This window comes from Haemaphysalis longicornis, unplaced genomic scaffold (assembly GCF_048455015.1).
Source record: "Haemaphysalis longicornis isolate Haplotype H1 unplaced genomic scaffold, Haemaphysalis longicornis Haplotype H1 scaffold_4, whole genome shotgun sequence".
NCBI lineage: Eukaryota > Metazoa > Arthropoda > Arachnida > Ixodida > Ixodidae > Haemaphysalis > Haemaphysalis longicornis.
The window spans coordinates 61,064,831-61,084,102 of record NW_027526361.1 but is presented as its reverse complement, the minus strand read 5'-3'; the positions used below and the strand labels follow the sequence as shown (position 1 = coordinate 61,084,102).

Here is a 19,272-nt window from a genome sequence, read left to right as displayed (position 1 = left end):
TAGATTGTGCGAATAAATATGTGCCGTCTCCTTCTGGAGTGTTTGCAGACCGTAGACATAATGGCTTCGTGACTTTCAGCGTTTTTGACCCTTAGGCGGAGCATATGCTGGCAGTTAAATGCAAAACCAGTAAACCTCAGCAAACAACACTTATTACTATAGGCCAGATTTTTAGGCAATAGCGCGTTTTACGCCTAAAATAGAGAGGAAAAGTAACGTTTTAGGCCCCCAATATCGAATATATAGGCACAATACATTTTTACATGAATGCAAATAATGAAAAACGAAGACGTGCGCGGCCTGTGTCAACAACGGGAAAGCCAAAAATGTTCTTGTTTATGGTGGCACAAACATGGAACATAGCCGCTCAATCATCCCATAAAACTGCTGAGCTAATAAAGATACGTTTTTTTTTTAATTCAACAAGCGCACCGCTCAGATTCATGTTCAATGTCTGCTCTAGCACCACACACGCACAGTAAAACAGGCATGAGAGAAGATATATGCTTAAGAACTGGGAATACTAATTTAGAAAAGCGCTACTTTGTGTCTGCCTGATGTGAATAAATTACAGCACGACAAAAGCAGACACAAATAATAAACGCAAGAGAGATGACTATTTGTTAGAATTTAACATGTTCGTGCATGTATACTGTTAGGTACAACTCTGGAAATTTTCTCAGATATTATCTGAATTGCACAATCAAGACGTCCCAACACTGCCGAACAAACTTCCACATATTTGGAGAGCATTTTTGAAACCTGTTTAGCAGCGGAACAGATTTTTGTTGGAAAAGCGTTTTTTTAGAGTAAGTCGGCAGTATGATTTGCAAGGTGTAACGAAATGCAGCAGCCAGCGCAGTGATGTTTCGCCGTTGGCTCTTCAGTATACTTCTCGAAACGAGGATGCGGCTGCACACGTTTGAATAAATCTGTTTGGATAGTGGAAGTTGTGGAAGCGATAGGAAGCTGTACTCACCATCCCCGGGTTTCTTATTCTTAATGTCACCGAGAATAATAAGCGTCCCATTTCACTGCTGCTAGCTGTTGTTTTCCGGTAGTTGGTTGAACAAGAGAACTAGGTTAGACCCCATAAGGTTCAGAACACCAATGATTTTGATTTGATTGTAGGGTTTAACGCGCCGACGCAGCGCAGGCGACGAGGCGCGCCGTAGTGGAGGGCTCCCGATTAATTTTGACCAACTGGGAATCATTAACGTGCACCGAAATCTCGAACACACGGGCGCAGGGCCGTACCCAGAAATTTTTTTCAGGGGGGGTTATGAATTTTGGGAAGGGGGTAGTTTTGCTGAAAGCAACAGTAAGTATTGTTTACGTGCTGCCTGGAAAAGATTTCGGGAGGGGTTCGAACCCCCAAACCCCCCCTCTGGGTACGGCCCTGCACGGGCGTATGCTTTTCGCCCACCATCAGAAAAGCGGCCGCCGCGGCCGGAAACCGAATCCGCGACCTCGTTCAGAACACCAATGTTTCCCGGTAACATGAATAACAACGATCGCAAACTGCACTCGAAAGCGATACTTGAGGCTAAATAGTATTAATACAGGCGCCGACAGCGGAAAATAGGCGTTTATAGGCATTTAGAGGCATTTAGGCACAAACGCCAAAATATCCGTTAATATAGCCACTATAAAAACACCACAAAAGCCCCCTCGTAACCTGTGATTCGTGCTCATATATCGAAATGGTGCGATAGGAGCGCAAGAAACAAAATAGGCATTTGCCTAAAATCCAGTCCCTAGTTATTACTATTACTAGTGCCACTATTTATGATGCTACTCCAATATTACCACCACCACCGCTATACTAATATTCCTACTACTGCCAATTGCAACGCCGACTGAAGGTATGTGCATGCTTCGCCGTACGATGGTATTCACGGGCCCACAAAACATCCCTGTGGATGAATAACCAGGAACGGTGGGCCAGTCTTCTGAAGACAGCACCGCTGAGGAGTTCACTATAGATGTTGTGAAATGAGACTCTACGGCCGCTAATCGACTATATTGGGCTAATTAAAATATTGGAATTATAGAAGGTATTCCCTACTTTGGTTAACAAAACTCATCAAAGCGCAGAGTTTCATTACTTCAAAAAGAATTTATTTGCACTTAATAAGGCACGCAAACACAAGCAATCATTAAAACTCTTCATGCGCAGAAGAAAATGTATATAAGTAAAAAACACCAAACCTGATTACATATTTATTTACGGAGGGAATTTAGGCTCCAGGTGGGGAGTTGAATAAGGCGGCAATAAAATACCGAAACGAGAGGAAAACACAAAAGAATTATATAGAATGATATTATGTCGTTTGTATATATTATATTATGTACAAACATGCAAGTTAAGCCCTGCCCTCTTATATGCCGCAGAAGCCTGCATGGCGTGCAGGAAAGTGTCAAGGGTAAGGCTGCCGTTACTGAGGCGCGACTCGAACTCTCTGATGGCCTTGTCTTTCTTCTCCCACTTATTCTGTCGCTTTAGTGCCTGCTCAGCGTTGGCCAGATGCATCGCCGTTGCCCTTGTAGCCTCGTCCCGCTTGAGCGATTCCACGAAGGCATAAAGAATGCGGTGCTCCTTCCCCAAAAGGTTGATTTTTCTGCGAATAAAGAACACACAAACATACCGCCTTTCTGATGACAATATTTTCTTGCTGACTACCGAATCTATCTCGCATAGCAAAGTACTTGCCGCTGCCACGCCTCCTTGAGATTGCTGGTTCCTTGCTCCCTCGTTCTGACAGTGATTCCATTGTTGGACGTCGAAATTGCCCTGCATCCAGGTGTCCTCGAAATAGAGGACCAGCTGTGGCATGCCTGTGGGTGAAGGAGCCGTCGCCTTCAGGCGCCGCCATGCGACCCGCACACACGTGGGCGGCATGAAGGCAAGGCTGATCATTTTCCTCGCGAGGCTGGTCACAAGGAGGTTGTCTTTGTAGGCCTTTGCAAACCCGACTTCCCTTCCTGAACTCTTCGCCACGAGGCTTGTCCAAAATGAAAGTGGCAACCGCGGTGCCGCGTACCAGAAAAAAAAAAAAAAAAAAAAAGCAAAAGCTTGAATAAGCGCCACTTCGAAGTCTGAGCGCACGGTGCTCTAAGACAGGGTCGGGCCAAGAGCGTCAAATTTCTGCTTGGAATGGGTGAGGGCTATTATGTACACTTCTCTGGACTTTCCCGGTAAAAGAAAATACGCAACATTACAACTGGCCTCTTCTCTCAAAGTGCTTATCGTAGGTAGCTGATAAAACAAAGCAGGGCATGCAAAAAAAGTTCCGTCAGCGAATGCTTCTTCGGCTTCAGAAAATGGTTGCAGTGCCTCTTGCGTGCAAAAGCACAAAATTCTGCCAACATGCGCTGTCACATCAAACAGCAAGAAGTCTCGTCCGTCGTGGGTCTCCTGTACACGTCCAAGGTCGATTCTCGTTACGTGCGTGGGCAGCGAGGGCTGTTGCTTTCTTTTTTTCCTGTAGACGGTAAAGAGGACGCTCTCGAATGTAGAGAGGTCAGCGACGACGGTAGTGTTTGCCTGCAACAAAATAACATGGGATTGTATTTTTAAAAAGTTGGAGCCGTATCTGCTTACTTCGCGGCAAATGACTCCGTAAACCAATACAGTTTTTGCATCACGTACGGCGCAAAGCCCCCTCCACCCTTCGTATTCCAACCTTTGCCAATTGTCCTCCCCTCTTTCGTATGCACCTCCTCTATTGTGACTGTCCTCGTACCTTATCTCTCCTCCTGCGCAGACGGTGTTTTCACTTTTTTTCCCTGAACATCATGAACCAACTGGCCCAGACTGCCACTTTCCTCTCTGTCCGTCTTCCTCTTTTCGTTGCCACCATTCTCTCAGCCGTATACGCATCCCTTCACCTTCCTTCCCCGTCCCATCTTGTAACTTGTAAGATCCGACCCTACCCTTTGTGCCCCTCATTTTCCCCCTTTTATGTTCTCTATCCTTCCCACAACCTCTCTCGGCATCCTTACCCATACCAATGTTTTTCCCTTCCCTTTTCCGCACCTTCCCTCTTAACCTTTTCTTTCTCTTTCCCCCTGGCCACGCTCCACTTTTGTTCCCATTTCCCTTTCTCTTTCCCCTTCTCTAAATTCCACTCCCATCTCTCCCCACCATTTTATACTTTCTATATCTCTTCCCCTTCGCCCATTAAAATCTATAGGTATCCATTCCCACTCCTCTAACTCCATCTTACCTTTCTCTCCACTTCTCCACTCCGCGACCACACCATCCATCGCTACGATTTCTTGTCGCCCTGTTCTCCCTTCTCCCCTTACGTTCCCGCTACGCAGCTTCTCCCTGCCTGTATACTTCTCGCCATCGACCGTTCTCTTTGCAATTCCAACTAGTAACTACCTCCCCTGTCGTCCTCTCACAAGATGAATTTTCCTTTTTTTTCAGATTTGTTACAGATGTCCGGGGCACAGACAAAAAGCCGCAAAGGATTTGGCTTGACGAGGGTCCGTGCCCCTTCGTCGTGTGTTTGTTTAGAGTCAAACAGACAAGGGTGCTTAGCAGCAGGAGTAGCACAGAACTAATAAACTACTATAAAGAACAAGATATGAGAGCAAGGTTTACATCACAGGGAATACAAAAAATACTGCAAAAATGTGTTCCCGAAATATAACTCAAATATTATTTGCAATGCGGAGCGTACGTGCGACAAAGATAGACCAAAGAATCGAACAAAACACTGGCAATGATAAGGCAACAAATAAGGTACACGACGTTGAGTGCAAAATACAAAAAAAGATGCAAGAAACCGAAGTAACAAAAACAACAAAAAAAGAAAACCGGAACGTGATGGGGCAATTTCCACTTTCTACAATTTGAAAGGGATGCACTTTTGTTTATCTGTGTGATTATAGTGCAACTGTGCTTAGAGTTGGCAGCGTATGCTGAGACATCTGAAAGCCATAGTCAGTCCGCGAGGAATGTTCTACGCCACCTCCCCATCCTGTCCCATTTTTTCCGTCTACATCTTTCTAGGCCCGTGTCCTTCTTTCGCTGGTAAAACGGTTCTAATACCCCTGTCACACGGCAGATCTAATGACATTTACAGCGAATGTCATTAATTCGGCGCTACACGAGAATACCGAATGACATTCAAGGCGAATGACATTTACCGGCTAACTGAGGTCCCGGACCTCAGTTACACCTCAGTTGGCGGCCGCATGAGTAGCCTCGACAGCAGTAGCGCGTCCCTAGACAGCAAAATTCAGGAACAAACCAAAGAATACTGCTTCTAAAAACTGTCAGTAAACTTACATTTTCTTTTTTGTATTGTTGTTCTAATAAAGAAAGACAAGCAAGTACTAACAAAAAAGAAAATATCGTCCCCAGTGCGCGCGCTACCCTAATCCGGATTTTTTGCAGACTTGTCTCAGCTTGTGATGTCTACTGATGTCACCTAAATTGGTGGTTTTCTTTATTCCTTTGTTACGTTTTTTTTTAATATTACGTGTGAAAACATTCTATATGCGCTTGAAATGTAATTTTGCGGTTTTGCGAGCTCGCTTATCGTCACCGCTATCACAATCAAATGACATTTGTTCCGCCGTGTAGACCCGCACGGCCGAGCCGAACGTCATTTACAGCTAATGTCATTCAGTTTGAATGACATTAGATTTTGATTGAATGACATTAGATGAGATTAGATTAGGGGTATAAGTCAACACCAACTAGCCCAACTTTCAGCCTTACCTGTCCCATTCCACTGTCCCTCCTCCCGTTAGTCACTTTTCCCACTCCAATCTCTATCCACCCCCTGAAGTCACTTACCCACCAATTCCTACTAAGTTGGTCACCCGCAAGTTAGCAGTCCACCCAGAAAATATCTGGCTCATTGGGGTTACAGGCAGACAGGTAGGTTACAATTTCCACTTTTAGGTATCTCGAGAAACACACTGGACAAAATGGGCAGCTTTTCACCGCAAAAACTTCCCTCAAACCTCAGTCTTAAGAGCTTAAATTTCCAGTAGCCCCTTGTAGGCAACGCCAACAAGCCTCCCGTGAAGTAATTAGGGAAGTACATATAGGGTATAAACTAAGTCCGTTTACTTATTACTAGCGGTAGCAGCCGGCGATTCCCGGGCGTGCCAATATACCCATGCGTAAGATATTGAGTTATTTGTCACTTGTCATAAGTATTACTACACCCTAGAGTTGGAATTCAAGCGGGAATTTCTTTTTGTGTCTTCATGTTTGTCCCAAGATTCAGTCGCTCGTCGAAAGGTCAAAATGAATTCTTGAACGATAAGTTATAGTATGGGCAAAACACTTCCAAACCACTTTATTTGAAAACACACTTCATGCTTTTCAACATTGTTCAAGAAAAAGAAAACATTAGGCACATTTGATGCAAAACACCGTGCACTGCATAAGTGGTATTCACGATATGCTTTAATTAGAATTACAGGGTTGCTTTATTTTTGCGATAGGAAATAAAAATACGCGTTAAAAGCAATGTTTTGACCCAAAAATACAAGCACTCGCGCACGACTCTAGACTCGTGGCGGTATTCCGGGAAGTCCTATAGTAACGAAGGGTTCCAGCAGATGGCGCGCGAGCAGTGGAACGCGGTAAAATTGAACTGACCTGAGCGAACCTTCAACCTACACTGTGTTTTGTCTTTCAACCACATTTGGAGCGAAGGGAGCAGATACGCGGAATATTTTTATTCAAAGCCTACGTTGGGGACCAGATTTGCGTGTTCTGTCTCACCTGGCGTTAAAGATCCACGGCGCCGGCACGTGCCACTGCTGGAGGGCCCGTTCCTGCACTCCTGAATTTAGCTTCGTTGAGCTGGACGCTGTCCGGAGGGTGGTTTTGCTCTGCGGGACACAAAAAACCTAATAAATACTTGAATCATTTTCATCCCGCACAAAATATTGGTCATTGGGTGCCTGTCTTCCAGCTTGGTTTCATTAATTGGGAATATTGCCGCTGACTTAGTGGTAGCGTGAAAACGCTCATTCCAGCATGAAATTATATCGCAACTTTGTGCCGCAAGATACACGCTACAAAAATGAACGTGCAGCAGTGAACTTACAAAATGGAAATAAAACCTCGAACATCAGAAACAGCCCAAAGTACGGCCCTTTCCTTCCTTTGCGGTTTCCGCTGTCCTTTAAAATGTACCAACCATCCCAAATTTCTACCGTGGCGAAACCGTAAACGTCCTTAAACAAAAAACTGACAAACAATGGAAAAGAAGATAAACCGCGCAGTACGCCATTCACATGACAAATAAACATGCAAAAAGGCACATGAAAAACCCCAAATTCCGGCACGTTAGAACATTGAAGAAAAAAATTAAAAACGGCACCAATTAAGGGCGGCGAAAATATTAATAAACTACGGCTGTGAAAAGTTTAAAGAATTTTTCCAGGGGAACTAGGTAGCATGGTATGGACCTTGATTCAGAAATATGCCTAACAATTCAAGCCAATTGCTGGAAAGTGCATAATATTTAACTGATTTTCAGGAACACTCAAGGAAGGGATGGGCGTTGCACATATAAAACACGTTCAATAATGCCACCTTTATTTGCCAGTTTTATTCGCTTGTCTGTGAGAACAATTTTTCCTTCCAAAGGCCTGTCTTAGTTCGGCTGAAAATCAGTGCGAATATATGCCTTTCTTGTGTGTGCGTGCGTGTTTTGGTACAAATCTGCTTAAGTCACTGTGGAGAACTGCAGTAAAAAAATCAGTCTGTTCGAATCCGTTCGGCTGAGAATGAAATAAACGATAATAATCTCCACGAGCAAAGTTGCAACCACAACATCGTGGTGTGCTGACGGAATGACTGTGGTGAGCCCGGGATACAATAGATATTGAAATGAGCAGGGGAGGGTGAAACTCGTATGAGGGGGGTGAATACAACTGGGCGAAACACCAACGTGTTCTAGGCTAGTAAAACACAAGTCCAAAACGTTTCCACACGAGTCTTAATGAAGTTACAATGTTTTAATGAAGTGAAGAAAACAAAATCTAAGATGTCACACGTCTGTGATATTGGAAGGGACGCCTGATTAAACAACCGAGTTTCCAGTGAAATGACGGGTGCATTCCCAGTGATCAGGAAAGTGTGATCACTGCGAGCGGTTACAATAGTTTCGATTAAATTTAGGGTCTTTATGAAGCCAGTCGCATGTATTTTCGGGTGGTATATGTAGTAAGTGCGTAGTAACAGGCGTTCAGCCGAGAACAAAGTACCTGTAACCAGAAATACTCAGACAGTTTCCAATGCAAGGTCGAGGCGCCGTTTACACCTAATGGAATCATGTAGGGCAACCAGCACGTTGTTTGCCGCGCGAAGGGTCACGGTCATGCCGAAAGACTTGGTAATTTAGGGGAAGGAAGGAATTAAAGCTAGTGTCTGGACACAGCCAAGTTTGTCAGAATGATGACAGGAAAGCAAGAAGATTAGAAAAAAATAGCCCCGGTCATTTTGGTAAAAAATGATCGGAACAGTAGTTACCTGCCATCGCGACGGCGTTACTCGGCATGAATTACTGTTCCACGCAACTCACCGTGAAAGGGCTTGCAGATGCGATGCCGCGGCCGAAGCGCCGTGTCTGTGAGTCTTTCAAAACACGCGTCGTCCCCGGCGACGTAGAAGGAGGTGTTGAGCCGTGCCTCGTGTTTAGCCGCGTGCACAGGATCGGCCCACTGAAGTCAAGCAAGTGGCATCTTGCGCGGATGTTGTTGATGGAAGCAGCTTGGTCACAAATACAGCCTTGGGCCTTGGACGGTCGATTGCTAAGTGCAGTCCCGCCAGAGGCGCCCACCGCCAGCGGACTCGGCGCGGTGTTCCTTGAAAGGCGTTGCTGTTTGCTTTGCTTTGAGGTTCTTGGGGGAGGGAAGGAGGAAAGGGGCCCGAAACTGTCTGACTGAGGGGTTGTCGACACCTTATCAGGCCCGCGGGGGGAAGGGGGATGAAAGGGGGGATGGCAGGAAGGGTGCGAGATGAATGTGGCCGGGAATCCGCCTCTTTCACAACCCCACTGCGCATGCGCAATCCCCTAGCGGCCAAGTCCCTAAGCAGTCCAGTAGGGGCAGCAGACGACATTCCCCACAGCTCCCGCACAAGCGGGAAGGGGTCGTGGTTGTATTTACATCGTTTGATTTTTTGTGTGTGCTCGTTGTGCGCGGAACAATGCCCACAACTTGTGCTACGTTCCGCTGTAACTCGGAGTGCCGAAAAGGGAACGGTGTCGGCTTCTATCGCTTCCCGTCGGCCGCACGCGATCGGCTACGGCGGCTTGCGTCGCTCGCGTCGGCTCGGCATCCTGGCGGATATTTGATCGCTGCTATCTGTGCAACTGCGAATGACAATCCGCAACACAACTTTTCACTACACTATCATCCCCTTTCTCGCATGTGGAACTCTGTTTAAGTTATAACTGCCGTTTGAGTGATCAGTGACCGAAACATCTGCGTAGCCTGTTTCGATGCTTCCGCGCAGGTATCGCCATCTCTCGGCCGCTCGGCGCACCGCGCGCCGCGGCGACCGGTCAGCGTATAGGCTTGCATCGCGGCAGATATATCTGATCGCCGCTTTTAAAATAAGCCCTGACAACAATCCCTAGCACAATTTTTCACCACACTAACACCTACTTTCTCGCATGTAGAACTTTTTAGCGATCAGATTGATTCAGAAGAGCAGCGACAAGCGCGGTTGCTACCGTTGCTACCGTGGTCTGCGCCGGTTCGAGCCGCTGAGTGTGCCGAGCTGGCAGGCGCGGCCGGCGTGTGCGCGGACTGTTTCCGAAGGCAGAAAACGCTTCACGATTGCTTGCTTTATCCATTTCTTGCGAACAAACGCGCAGAATCTACAAATTCAGCTCAGCGATCATCGTAGTTGACCATGGAGCAAAAACAGTGGGCGGAGCGACGCCGACGACGCATCTCATGCGCGCATCGGGCCGTCTCAAATTCACGCGTACGACTAGTCGTGGCGACAGTCGTAACGATCAGTCGCATGCGAATCGCGTGTACCAATCGTACATGTGTCCAGCGAACTGCCGGCCTTTGTTGAGCTGGCGATCGCACTTCATGCCAGACGACTCCAAGTACTGCTCGCTCTGCTACTCGGACCGCACACGGATCTGTCCGAGATTTCTCTGCCAGCCCTCATTCAGTGATAAGAAGCCGCCTGGTATTATGTGATGACCAGGGGCTGTCGTCTTAAGGCGTTATAACACCAACACAGAAGAAAAACTTCGGCTGCTCCTCGCCGTAATGTGGGATTGCCGTGCATACAACGAGAACGCAGCCGGAGGAAACGCCGGCAAACCCTACAGCTTCAACTTCCGCTAGGCACGCTAGGTGGCAGCACACCGCAATGAAAGAGGCGGATTTGGTTAGCCGGGAACTGCGTGGGGATTGGATGTTCGGGAGAGGCGAGGAAACCGAGGGGACCGGCATCGGGCTTGTAGAGGAGGAGGAAAAGGGGGGAGCTGGGCGTCAGTGGGGTGGGGTACAGTGCGGGGCGGGGGGGGGGAGTGAACTTGAGTGGGGGGTTTTGTTTCCGCGACCGTCCTGCGTGGGAGCGGCGGGAACTCCGCCAGCCGTTAGCGTCCCCCGCAGCCGAGCAAAATCATTGCGCAGAGAATGCACTTTTTCACGGCATCGGCGCGACGGAGGAAGTCAAAAGCCTGCATATCTTCTTGGCGCAGCAGGTTGTCCCTCACGCAGCCGGGCCGTCCAGCGCGTGAGCACGGAGACCCGCAGCTTCGGCGCCAAGGTCACCCAGTTGGGCCTTCTCGACGACGGCCGGCGAACCTCGTCGAAGGGAGCAGGGGGGAAGAAACCTGCTTGCGGACGAGCCGATGTCGTTGCTGGCTTGGCTAGGCCTAGCCGAGCACCAGACCTAAGAAGCTGAGGCTCCCAACCAAGGAGGTTATACTGAAGTTCTAGTATAACCTCCTTGCTCCCAGCCCACCACACGACACACTTCGCGTGAACCCGCTTTTTAGAGGCAATGCAGCTTTCCGTAAAAAAAACATACGAGCACAGTACACATGAATCCTTGCTAGGCGCCACCTTGTTGGTCAAAAATTATAATAATAACTTGCCTTGTCTCTGTTCCTTCAGGTGCCCTCGTTCCGTGATTCCGCCGCCCAAACGGTGGTCCCGTTTTGGTTTTTGCGTCGAAAGCAGTACTTATACAGTCAAACACGGCTATAACGAACCCGGCTAGAGCGAATTATGCTATATATCGAACAAAAATATTTCAATTACGGAAATACATGGGAAACATATTTCTTATAACGAAGTTCACATCCGATATATCGAACTCTGCGCGCCTAGAATGGCCGTCGAAATGCATGGTCTCGGAGCGGTGATTGAGATGTGGCTTGGCCGCGACCACGGAGCAAGAGCCGCGACTGAGACATTGCGCCTTGCAAGGAGCGACGTGACGCCCGACACTTTCCGTAACTGTTTCCGACGCGCGGGACTCACGACGGAACCCGCCCACTCAGCGAATCCGGACCAAGACACCAGCATCGGTGAACTGTGGGGGGGGAAAAAGTGAAAAAAATAATGTTCGAAGAGCTCGCCAACGTTCCCGATGATGTCGCGAGTGAAAGCCGTCCGACGCGTATAATGATGCGCTTTCGGGAGTCGATGTGCTCCGCCAATGCTTCTTGGATTTTGGTGGACGCAGACTCGAACTGGTGCAACCAATGTTTCGTGTAGAGGATGCTATGCTAGTTGAAGCCACCAAAACGAAAGTGAAAATAAAAATCACCACTTTTTTTGCAAAGTAGGCAGTTAAGGCGGAAAGTAGCTTTATTACTTGCAGCAAATGGATGATTTTGGGTATGGTAATGGCTACTTTACTGTGTTCATTTTTGCATGCAGGGGTGGTGGAGTTGAGGAGGAGAAGGGGGGCTCCCGCGGATTGCGAACTTGTAACGATAAGTTCGTTATAGGCGGGTTCGGCTAGATCGAACTATTAGATATATCGAACTAATTGCGGTGCATATTGCAGTTAGCTATAAACGGGTTTGACTGTAATACGGCCTCTAGAATTCTAGGGACCAAGCTAATCGTCCTCTGAGTTACCTAAGTTCCTGCGTCCACCTCGCCAGAAGGCCCTTCCCCGACCGCCGCCAACGCCTACATTAACATTATCTGACGCTGATAAGCAGCACAGTCTCGTTTTCGCCTTTGGTATGTTTCCTACATTCCCCCTTTTTATATTGAAACCATACCAAAGGCTATGATAAGACTGCACTGGTTATCAGCGTAAGATAACGTTTAATATAGGCTTTGGCGGCGGTCGTGGTGAGCGACTTTCGGCGTCGGACCTTGCCCACCAAAACCGGGAAGCATCGGCAGTAGCTTTCACATGCCAAGCCGCCGCAGCGCCGTCAGCTAATCTCGCTGGTCACGCCGGTGGCTATCAGCAGGCTGCGCTGCACGTATCGAAAGCCAGGCGTTCGCGCGTTGTTGTTAACAGTTTTGACCTCGGTACATGCAGCAGCGTAGTGGCCAGGCAAGCCACACCGGATGCAAAGGCGCACGACACCCTCATGCTCTCACTGCACCGTGAATCTACCAACTGAGAACAAGTTTGGAATTGCCCTGTTAATCTCAACACGCATCCTACGAACGCGCGACCACACTCCTGCAAATCCATACACACTTTCCTTGGAGCAACTGTGCTCTTGCCCATACCACCCGAGAGAACGGCACAAAGCCTGGTCCGGCGGTCGTTTGGGTAGAGCAACACCCTCATTACCTTTGCCTGAGATCCACGATAGTCGAAGCGAACTTCCTGGTCACGAACAGTGACTACAGGGTTGTTCAAAAAGCGTTCGAATGTGCCCTTAGTCTTGAAGAAGATTTCAAAACGCCTCGCTCCAAAATCCTGGACGCCACCAAGTTCTTGCCGCGAAAACACTCGCACGAGAATCTTCGTAAGCTCCACGTTCGGCACCCCCTTCAACAGCCGAGCGTAAAACGTAAAAGGCCTAAGCCGCGCGTCCTGGGCCGCCTTGGTCATCGCGAAGGCATCAAAAACGCGCGCTTGGAAAACAATAAGGGACCCTCACGACTCACCCTTCGATGGCTGGGGCTTGCTGTATCCAACCAGGAAAGAAACTGGCTCAACATATAGAACACTGCAAACACAGAACAAACGAGCGCGCAGCACCCCTTCACATACGGGGCCTCTTCCGCCCTTGCCGCGACATGACGAGTGCGGTGCTTCCGAGCTCGACGACGAAAGAAAATAAATCTAGCATACGAGCGGCCGCACGCACGAGAGACGAACGGGAGCAAACTTCTTTTCCAACGCCGTCTCGAAGGATATCCCACTTCTGGCACCATGACGTAACGGCGCCGCCGATATCAGTGCGTGATCTGCGTAAGACAGGAGGCGACTGCTTTTCTTTGACTGCAGTCAGGGCGACAAGCAAGCAAAGAGCCCCTGGTTTACTTCTACAGCAGTGTAAGCCCTCATTACCACAGCCGTTTTTCACCCCGTCACGTCACCGTCTTCCGTCATGGGCGCCGTTTTTCGACCGATTTCTCGCCGTAAACGGCGCGACGGTGACGGGAGGCCGAGCTCTACGTTTCCGTCACGTCAACGTGACGGGACCATGCCCCGCGCTAAACCAGCTAATCAGAAAACAAATTTTTACGGCTAAATTTAGCGAAGAGTGAGCACAAGCCATTTTCTTTACTTTCAGATTAAAAACGCTCAATTCTAGGCTAAACTGATCACTAGGCAGACGACCCTGTAATTTGACGGAAAGCTCCCGTGTAGATCCAGTCTGAACACTTCTCCGTTCCGTCAACGTCGCTTTTTGTTGACGTGACGGTGCCGTGACGGAGAAGGTGACGGCTGTGTGAATGAGGGCTAAGTAGAACCAGCGTGACGTCAGTGACAGGAGTCGGGCATGGTGAATCGCGCGTCATGCGGGAGCGCGCTTTCAGCCGCGTGGAAACACATCCTATCGCAGGCGCAGCGCGAAATTCCGGAAGCTGCGCGCGCATCGCGCAGCCCGATAGCGCGTGTCGGGCAGAGTGAGTGAGTAAACATTTATTTCTGAAAACTGGGGAGGGTAAATGGGGTGTTAAAGAAAACGGGCAAGGGCGGCCATCCTTTAGTCCGGTAGCGTACACGTGCATGCCGTGCCGAGCCCTGCTAAGATAGTATTGACTCTAAAAGGACACTGAGCCAATGCATCATAACCACGACCGGGTTTAAATATCACCTGGCCCTTCGCAACCGGCTACAATGGGAGCCATGGAGCGTGCCAACAAATTGCCATGTAGGGACGGCGCGCTCCATCAGGTGAACCTGTTTAATCCCCAAGCTCCCCAGCTTCGAGTCGCTGGCAATGGGGTCTGCGACTGGTCGCATGAAAAGTAGCAGTCGTACCAGTCAATGTCGATTGTACCAATGCCTATCTATAATACTGGCCAGCAACGAGAATTCGCGGTTAAATCTAGAACAGTTTCTTAGCTACAAAAACATCAACGTACACAAGTAAACCACACTGCTATCGTTTGTGCCTCCGCGACTATAGCATTCTTTATTTTCGAGCATTTTCGTTCATTTAAACATGCGGAAGCTTTGTCGGCTATACGCCAAATTGCTTTATTTTGGCCTGAAGCTCGGCTATGCACCTGCAAAAGTTCACAGGGAAGGCTCGAATTTGTGCAAACCCCCAAAAGGGCCATTCTGTGCGCGGAAGCACCGTCATTCTTGCGGGAAGACGCGGTGTTTTTCCAGCGAAGAGAGCACAAATCGACGGCCACCTATTCAGCGGATTCGGCATTTTTACCGTAACTGGAGCGCCACGTTTGTGTGTTCTCCGTCAGAATGGCTTGTAAGCCCAACAAATGGCAAAATTGGGTATGGCAACCGTCCCCTTGCCGTGAGAACCACAGTTGTCTTCGGGATATCTTCTTGAGCCACCACCCCCGTATACCGAAGCCGTCGGAACCTGTTGAAAACGAATTGCCTTTGCCATGCGCCTGCCGGGCTTGCTCAGTTGGACGCAACAAATGCCATTGCCTACGATATGTTCACTGAAAGTATACTCTCTCCTGCATAAGTCGACTATAGCCTATATCAGACTCACTATTCATGCAGCTGCTACACCGCCTGAGAAGCTGAAGGCCGACCAAGGCTGCGCGGGGTATTTCTGACGCACGCTAGTTTTTCTGTTTTTTTTAAGTGCGAATGCACTTTATAAGCGACCCCAAACCATCCACCGCCGGCGGCGGCGGCGTCCGCAGTGCTCCTCTATATTTATAAAAGAAACAGCATCCGGCACCAGGTTTCGATCCGAGGACTTTGCGGCCGCAGCGCGACGCTCTACCGACTAAGCCACGGACGCCACGCTAATATCAGTGTGAGTAACGCGCCTTATATCTTTAACGCATTCAAACTACGTCGTCAGCGGCGTGCGTTGGCGACTCAGCGGCGTTATAGCGGCTTGATAACTGCGTGGTGTACACGTGATACTACAAACCCGATGGAAGAGATGGAAGAGAAGGCGGCGAGGCGGTGGGCTGCGGGGGCCGAGCGCAAGCGCCGCAAGCGGGCCGACAACCGTGCATTCGCACTTTCACATTCTCCCCCTCCGGGAAATGCGGGGGAATTTTTATACTCGTGCGTCGTAAGCCAATGAGAATTGACCGCGAGCCGAGTGTTTATGTTTTTTATTTCTTTTGATGCACTATATAAAACAGTGCGCGCAAGTGCTTCGTTCTGTTTATTTTTTATGTTCCGCGCTGAACATCTTTACTGTTTTATTCTTTCCAGGGTGTCGAACCGAAAAAAATACCGGTTCGGTTACGGTTCGGGTTCGGGTGAAATAATTTCGTTCCGGTTCAGTTCCGGTTCGACAAAATCACGTACCGAACCGGTTCGCGAACCGGTTCGGGAGCTTGAACCGGTTCGCGAACCGGTTCGATTAGTTGAATTATCACTAAAATTAGAAAAAAAAAACATTTACTAGTTTAAAACGACCGTCAAATCAAAACACAAACTGACATTCAAAATGGTGCTGCTCCCCAAGGGCAGTGGCGCAATTGCAAAGGAAACTTTAAACAATTAGGAGATATTAGAAAAACACATGAAGTGGCGACGATTTACCACCTTCTTTATCGCTCAGACTTTCTGTTGTCCTAGCAACTATTCATAAAGCCAACGCCAAGAGATATGATGGTGGGATATATTTTCTGTCCTTTCCTTTTTTGTTGAAATCGCAATTGTCGCTATGCAATCGCCCATCACGCTAACCTTGAGGCCTTAAATTTAGTCCTGCGTACGGGCGTGTTCAAATACCAGCGCTTAATAACAATGGCGCACATTTTTTATATTTGTAACAAAACAGAAAAATTCTACAACAGGCACATAAATACTACCAATGAATTAGATTATTTGGTAACCCTGAATAATTTGTTAGCTGTCACCTTATCGAATGTGTTAGCCACACTTTTGTTAAAAGTAAGCTTTAGTTACGCTCAGTCACTGCATTATTGCTCTGACCACTGCAATTCATTTTGCGATACCGAAAGTGTGCATTACAATCAGTATGTCATCGTACCGCCTGAACCCCTACCATCGTTCCGTGTGCTACATTGCGGAATCTTATAACAGATAATGCGGTTACAAAATGAAAGGGAAATTTGACACGTGGAGCATGAGATGGGACTTTTTGGGTAGACGCTCTTTAATTCGTCCACAGCAGTACTCCCCTCCGGAACGAGTAGCAGTAGAAGCAATGTAGCGAGTTGGGCAAACGGCTTAACAAACAGCTTAGCCACTGAGCAGCTCCTGCGGTCACACTTGTCAAGTATTAATAATTTGCAGGTGTCGGACCTTTTCAACAAATTATGAAATGCAAAAAGTTTGCACACATCGGGTGTGAGCTTTCGCTGTTGCGCAGTGGAGCACTCCTGCAGCCTGATTTCTCCAATGAAGTCGCAGCTAGGGAAGGGCAAAGTCGTTTTATATCACCTGCAAGCTGCCGAGAATGACATTTCGTTTGGTCAGCTTGCACTACGCTCGCGCCTCCAGCAGCAACAGACCAATGCTACATTGGTGCTCATTCATTTCCCCTGTTGTTACATAAAGCGTGATAGTGTTCAATTGTCTGGAGGGGAAAGTGCGCGAGCAAGTACGAAGTTGATGGTACGGGAAAGAAAAAAAGGCCTGAATTGCATTGACTGTGCAATATCAACAACAGAGGGTCGAACCGTTTCGGCATGAACCGGTAACCGTTATTTCTTTTTCCGGTTCAGTTCCGGTTCGGGTTCAGCGTGCTCAAAAAATAACGGTTCGGGTTCGGGTTCAGTTCCGGAAAAAATACCGGTTCGGTTCCGGTTTTCGGTTCGGTTCGGTTCCGGTTCGACACCCTGAAATTTCTTTCGCACTGTTAACAAAAAAGCTCGTAAAAGGGTAGTAACGGCTGTATTTACTAACTCCTTACGGAGTTCATTACCCCCAGAACGGTAGGTAGGTCCTGTCACTAAGTGTGGAACCAAGACCGTGCACTTAGTAACTGCTGCTGGTTTGATACTAACATTCACTGAAGTAACAAATTCTATGAATTATTGAACATACTAACTACAGCTCTTTTTCCACACCAAATCACGATTAAAACGTTTTTGCAAATCCACATGCTGTCTTGTATATTCTCACATTAAAATGCATAATTCTAAAATTATCGCTAAAATATCTGATTTTGACGACAGGCCCACCGACTCTCTTAGGGGACTTTCCGCTGCTGGCTATAAAACCAAGAAGAGCAGAAGTGTTTCTAAGGTAACTAAGTATATACTCGCTCTCCTCGTGCATCCCGTTGGCTTTCTTGCACAATTCAGTTGTTTATTGTCCACGTGTGATATGTGCGTGATGAATGTGTCTATGTGCGCAGAATTATACATAGAACGCAGGGTTAGCAGCCGTGGACAGTTTTTTGTGGACGATAACCGGGTGGGTGCGCGTCCGGTAAATGCCGGCCGGGTTCACGCTTTCGCCAGCCTATCCAAGTAACGGCTCTCGGTTAAAAAAAAAAAAAAAAAAAAAAAACTCTTGTTTCAGCACACCGCCGATCCCACAGAAGGTGTGCACGTCTCCCAGTGTGAATCGGTAAAGACTGAGCACGATGGGCTGAGAGAAAGACGAAATATCGACGATGGCAGGCCGAGCAAACGCGTATACAGCGGAGATATGGGGATTAAATGCAGCGCCAGCCTATGGAGTGCACGGCATCAAAAAGAACAAAAAAAAGCAACAACAAATTCGGCACACGGAATCGGCGCGTGGGAAGGTCCATATATTTACAAAGCCGGTCGTGGTCGGAACTAAGGTATCTTACTGCTGGCGTTCCTTTCTAACGAGGGCGTCGACGATGATGATTATGATGATGACCTACAGAAAATGCGCATACCCACTCAGGGTGGTTGCCCGACAAGAATTTGGTTTAGTAACGGAACACAATTGTACAACACAACAGGGAAGTGGAAAGAATGATTCTGTCTGAATAATAAATAAAAAGAAAAGTAGACAAGCGGGAATAGGAAAAAAATTAACGGACCCCTCTTTCCTAATTACATATACTATTTGTCTATGCCACTGAAATACTACTTTCTCATCTAACGTAAACTTCGGTGTCAAATGTGAAGCTGGCTGGATTGTGAAGGCGCGTGGATTGTAGCATAATGTATAGCATATTTTTTGTTAAGTGAAATAACTTGATTAGCATCGCGTGTTTAGTTCGCGACGATACAGCAGTAAATAGACGAAGACGAAGACGAAGCGCAGGACCCACGTGTACACGTAAGCATTAGGTGAAGAAGCATGGCGCACGAAGGCCCGTCTGAGAAGCTGGTGTCCACGAACGAATGCCCTCGACTCCTCTTGCTGCAGCAAGGTGGGCCCAATTCCCGCCAGCCTCTGCTCCCCGACACCTCCCTTCCGCCGATAGAGAGGTTGGAGGCTGACAAGCCACCATGCAAGTCCCAGAAGGGTGCCACGTCCTCCGCGCCACCCGGAGAGGACATTCGGCGGTTCCCTCAAGAGAGCTCCTCCTCCTCCGACGACGACCTGCTTGATGCCCTCAACAGACTGGACGTGGAGACGGATCAGGGCGAGCCGCAACCCGCCAGTTCTCGCCAGGGGCACCAAGATCTTGAGGCCTACGACCACTCTTCTGACAACGGTGAAGGTGTTCAGGGCCCACCCGCGGTGAGTCCCAGGAG

General features: G+C 48.2%; 1 protein-coding gene across 1 annotated transcript in view; it reads right to left on the bottom strand.

Moving 5' to 3' along the window:
* LOC144178820 (solute carrier family 22 member 13-like) overlaps positions 1-13,383 on the bottom strand; it is a 35,870-nt gene extending 22,487 nt beyond the window's left edge. The window contains exon 1 of the mRNA XM_077706948.1: positions 13,108-13,383. The gene's annotated coding sequence lies outside the window, so the exon portion shown is untranslated. The remainder of the gene's footprint in view (positions 1-13,107) is intronic.
* Between the last annotated feature and the right edge of the window lie 5,889 nt (positions 13,384-19,272).